The following is a 6014-nucleotide window of genomic DNA, read 5'->3' on the forward strand; positions in this document are numbered from 1 at the left end:
ACATATCATGCAATGATGATGGAAACCATCTGTGGAGTTGACTGAGGGCATACTTAAAAAAAATTGTATAATTCCAATTATTTATATCAGGCCACCATAATCTGATCAGAATGCAACGCCTGCAATAAAAGTGCAATGAAGTCAGCTATAAGATCATTCGCTTGGCCTACAGAGGCTTTTGGATCAGAATTGTTTAGTCTTATTCCCTCCTTCCCTGGAATTTACAGTACAACACTGAGCATAAGGAGGGAAAAAAACCTCACCTATTTTCTGAAAAAAGTTGGGAACCATTTCTACACCAGGAAATTGAAATTTGCCCTTTTTTCTGGTTCTTCTTGTTGTACTACATTGCAAACATATATTATGTAATGTATAATATATACATTGTATAATGATGCTTCCACGCATTTCTCCTCAGGGTTCCTTTGTTCACAAATGTTTGTATCAATACTTCTAATGCTTAGTCATAAAATTTCTTATCAATTTTCTTATTAATACATTGGCCTGCTCTGTACATCCCTTGATATTTGCATGTTTAAACATAGCTACTCCTTCAAATATGGTCAGGTTTTAACCTGTGCATTTGCATTTATATGGTTCTACACTTTCTGATGTTTTAAGAATAAGCTAAATCTGTCTTCCTAGTATACATCATAGTTTTGCTGGCATCATAGTTAACTCATAGTTATTTCATCATCACTTACTAGCAGCACCTAAAGCTAATAACACTTTCTGAAAATAATATGTCTGTGTCTCAGATGCCAGTCCTTAAGGACTAATTTTGAAGAGTAATACTCAGTGGAGACTCTGGTTCACAGTTTGAATGAATTGCACATTTTTATAATAGATTAATATAGCATAAATTATTGTAAGCCAGAACCAATGCACTTTAGAATTTAACTGAGATTTTAATTTTTCATAAGATCTTTAAAAGTGATTTCAAGCAAGTCATTAAACCTAATCATTCTGAATAAATGAATCCCATTTTTAATTATGATTATCACCAGCAGAGAGATCTGAACAGCGAAGTTTATTCTTTTATATAGTCAAATCTTTACAATAGGATTTTAGCTTACCAAAATTCACATTGATTTCTGACCTTGAACCAGCAAAAGTAATGAGCTGAGTGTGACCCATAACCTGAGAAGAAGACTCTTCTCCTCACATGCTCCTGTTCTGTCTCCAAAGAAGATTCAGAATATGGCTGAAGAAATAGAGCTGGACTTGGAAACCATCAAGAGCATTCCAAAATCTTCACTGATAGCCTTGATAATATTAATTAAAGGAGGATGACACCTTGCTGGTCAATGAAATCTCCTGGACAGCAATCCCCTTTCACCTAGAAACTGTGAGTATTCACCCAGGAAACACTAAGTGTATTCTTTATTATTTGCATTATAAGTATAAATATAACATCAGTCCTATTTTAAAGACTCTTGGAAGTCTATAAAAAGTAGTACAATAATATTTCTTGGCATCTTCACATTTGATACATGACTCCCATCTCAGTTTTAAAATTTCCTCAGGTTCTGAAAGACTTGAAAACCAGGTGGGTCACCAAGTTTTATACATCATCAGTGAATGGGTGGTTGCAGTTGCTTACACCTCAGAATTTCTCAAACCTTTAAGAACTAGGGACTTGCCTCTGCAGCATTTCACCAGTGAAGTCTTTTTGAAGAGAAGTAAGAAATTCATTCTGAGACCAAACACAACTTGCTGTAGCTAGATAAGCTCTCAAATGCAAGATAATAATCCTTCATAATCACAGTGTGATCCTTCTATAATGGAACTTTTATTCTGAAATATTGAAATACAAATATAAACAGTCCACAGATGCATTACACTCATTAAAGATTTATAGGCTCAACCAGATCTGTCACCATACTATCCATAGATCTGAAGAGAAACTAAAACAAACCTTCATAGATTAAAGTTTGCATATCTGATATGTCTGATGCATGGCTTGTTTTGTCTATAACTGAGTTAGACCCTATTGCTTACATCCAGAGAAAGAAAGATTCTTGCATCCAGTTTGAGTTGTGCTGCTTCAGTAAAGCTCTCTAGAGGTGTTGCAAAGCTGCAAAATAGATGTTTTTTCTTTTTGCTCATTGGTTTGGGTTGGCAATGCCCTATAAGAAATGCTCAGTACCAAATAATGCAGCTAATCTATGACTTCCAACAGAAAGTATTAGAAATGTAGGTATGAAGAGGAAAGGATTTTAAAACCTGTGCAAGGAAAGGGACATTCTTCATTTTTTAAAGATGTATATGAGCTATAAGTGAATATGAACATTGGTACTGAGCATTTTCTGATTAGTTAAAAAGATGAATAAATACTGAATGCTTTTTATTGCTGTCACTATAAATACAAACGCAATTATAATTATACCTGGTGTTGGTAACAGGAAGAGTGTAAAAGAACCAGAAAACAGTCCTTCCTCGTGGTTATTTTGTAAAGAAACTTTGAAAAGAAATAGAATATACCACTTGGCCCTCCAATTCTTCATTAGTCTCTAGCAAAAGTTTTCTGCAGAGGTCTAGTGGACTAACAGTATCTTCCCAAGGCAGTTTTCTTCTATCTCCATTAGCTGGAACCAGAAAAGGAAACATAACCTTACTTCTGAAGTACCTCAGCACTCAGCTAAGCTATCTGGGGAGAACACCATGACATAGGATTTAAAAACAAATTAATAAAATTTTGGGGCTCAGTCATGTGTCCTTGGTGCCTGCATTTCTCAGCTTAGTTCAAACAGCAAAAAATGCAAGATCTGGATCCTTACACTGTACAGATGAATATTTGTATGGCATTAGACACGTGCTGTTTACTTACATAGCACAATAAATATAGAAAAGATTTACACTGAAAGTAAACTCAAATACAGGGCCTTAAATAATCAAATCTTTAACATTAATTAATCACTAGAATATATTAAAAGATATGGTTTCAGCATATTTTGCACAGAAAATGTCTTTTAGTCAAACCCTAGTTTCTCTTTCTATCTGGTCCATGTGTAATTCATGAACCTTTAAACATTATGGGATTATAGATAGCTAAAATGACATTTTTACTTTCACTTAGCAGACTGAATAATTGGTACACTCGAAGCATTTTAAATACTAAAGTAATCATTGTTTTGAATTCATCTTGTGATGTCATAGCAGCTGACAATTGACATAATAAATTTCAAGAATATGAAAGCTTGAAAAGAATGTTAAAATATTTCTTATTTTTAATACATAACAATTAAATTATCTATAACTAGCAGTATATTCTGATGTTATCTTTAATGAAATGCTCTTTAAATGTATGATGTACTGTTATTGGTTTTCCACTTCTGAGCAAGAAGACAATTCATTAAATTTTTTAGTGTGTTTTTCTCAAAGTCAGAAAGAAATATATAGACAAAAATAACAAATCTATTTAATATCTTGACTAAAAGTGGAAGTTCAGTGATGAAATTAAAAATTTGACTTTCAGAGTAGGAAACTCCAAGAACTGTGTTGTCTCCTCCTCCTCAAGAGTTGCTCTGGAAGCCAGTCACAACCAAGTAACAAACCACTACATCTTGCATCAACTATAATTTAAGGTAGGAGGTAGCTGTAAACTGCATCCAACCCCAGCTGGCAACTGATTTCCTAGGAAAGGCTGGGTAACCTGTAACCCCTTAACAACCAGCTCATGGTGCAGATCCTGGTCCCACAGTTTAGAAATGTCCACATGGTTGTGCAGCCTTCCTTGAAGACTTAGATCAGATCTATCCCAAGCCATACAGTTTCTGGAATAAAAGCCCATGATTTGGAGTACTGCCAATCAGTTCTTTCCTAAAGGATACTTTCTCTGGTTAGCAAGATTGAATAGATTCAGTATCTATAAGGGAAGGAGAAGACACCCATCATGTAATTTTTGAAGAGAAAAAGTTGAGTATTGCCCTTGGTGCTTCCTAAATAATGTGGGAAATGCTGCTGTCAGTTAGAGGACATCAGCAAGATAGGAATTATAGCAAAATTAATTTTTTGGCTTAATTAAATAACCTTTCAAGATCTGATGTTTTTATTTATATCCCATAAGAAGGTACACATTACAGTACAAAGCCAGTGACTACAGAGATGAGCGCAGACAGTTTATGTAATATCTCATTTCTATGGCACCTATCCTTATTTCATCTTCATTATATTGTTTAATAACAGTAAGACAACAAATGTTGCATTTATCACACTGCTTGCCAGAATGTACACTAATACTTCCAAAAGCATCACCATGATGATGAAGATCGACTGCTTTGACTTAGCAGTCTTTCCCCAAAAGGGTCCCGGCTCATAAAGCCTCAAAAGTTTTTTCTTTTACCTCCAAACTCAGATGTCTTCTTAATCGTTCCATTGACAGATCATGTCTCCTCTCTGGCTTTTGTGGATTTGTATACTAGGGCAGGAGTTCCATATGGTTACAAAGAACCAAAAAGGTAAGTGGTAAAATATTTAGGACTGCAGTGTCAAGAACCTTCATAATGGGATGCAACTAGCAAGCTGTTGACAGTACATAAGTGGCAATGGTTAAACCTGATCATATCTAATAACTGTTTCAAAATAAACCTGTGTGAGCAACAGAACATACACTAATATGAAACTTTATTTACATTACAGTGGCATCAAACATTTGCAAGAAAGACTGGCACACTATTGGTTTGGACACCATGATCACTGATAACAGAAAGCATTTTCTTGGGAAATAGCACATCCCATCTCAGAGGAAATACCCTTTACTTACTAATTTATAGTATATGTAAGGATGAAGCTGAATCAATCAGTTAAGCTTTGAAGCTGTATTACAGTAAGTAATGTAATTGTTGATTATGCCATGTTCACAGCCTAGATTTTAAGTTGAAAAACTAAGGCTGGTATTCCTCATATCTAAGTCTACCTGTCCAAATGTGAGGTGTCTCTAAACTGTCTAACACTCTCTGCAGTCAATGGGAAAAAGAAGTCTTCACAGAGAAATTCAATCTGTCCCTAGGACAGGTGGGATATATCTTGCTAGGGATATCTCTCTCTCTCTCTCTCTATTTATTAACTGTAGGACAAACCTAGACAACTAGCTTTGGTGGAAAAGGTCTTTCTTTTCATGTTATATTAACAGCACATGCAAATGGACTGCATTTTTAAAGTTTCGCTTCTTAAAATATGGTGTTGGCCCAAAAGTCTATTTAACTTGTTACCCAGATGAGGAAAAGTCAGATACGAAAAGAGAGGAATTCAATGCCTGAGAAGTTAATTGGTGTCAATGTTCACAAGAAATACTTGGCAAATGGAAAAGTGTATATCCTACTGCAAAAGCTCCATAACTATGGTGTAAAGCTCGGGCTTTAAAACTTAGTAGCTGTAGTAGTGAATGGTAAAGAAGCTAGAACAATTGAACAAGATATGGTAAATATTCCTGTCCACAGGAGAGACTTCAAGAAAGTAAATCTAAGGTTATTTTGCTGAAGGAATTTTCCCTGAGACACCTGGTGTTGACATCTCAAATAATAATTGTTGTTTACAGAGTGCCCATAAAACACAAGAACCTGGAAGTATAAACTTCACAGAAATTCCTTAAACTACCAGTGAAATGAGAAGCATAATCCTGAAATGTATTTTCAGAATTCTTTTAGTCTACCTAAAATTGCAATGAGGATTTCTCTTCATATGCAGCTACCCAGTATTTAAAGATTGTTTTATTCCATGTTTCTCTTCAGTTTGATAATGGAGTACACAGGAAGCAGATCTGGGAAATATGTACCCAGCACACAGGTGCCAAGCAGTGATCATGATACAAGAACGATTAAGCTGCAGTCTTACATAAATCATGGTAGTGACAAAAACTCCCATGATAACAGTCTATAAACAAGACAAGTTCTCTACTACAGAAGGAGAGATCTTACATTTCCTGAAATGAGTGAACAAAGATTTCCATATGGATAATTACCATAAGGCTAACTGGAATTTATGTAAAATAAATTACTCAAAAATTCCTGTCA

The sequence above is a fragment of the Egretta garzetta genome, unplaced genomic scaffold, assembly GCF_000687185.1.
Source record: "Egretta garzetta isolate BGI_Z169 unplaced genomic scaffold, ASM68718v1 scaffold268, whole genome shotgun sequence".
In the NCBI taxonomy this organism is placed as follows: Eukaryota; Metazoa; Chordata; class Aves; order Pelecaniformes; family Ardeidae; genus Egretta; species Egretta garzetta.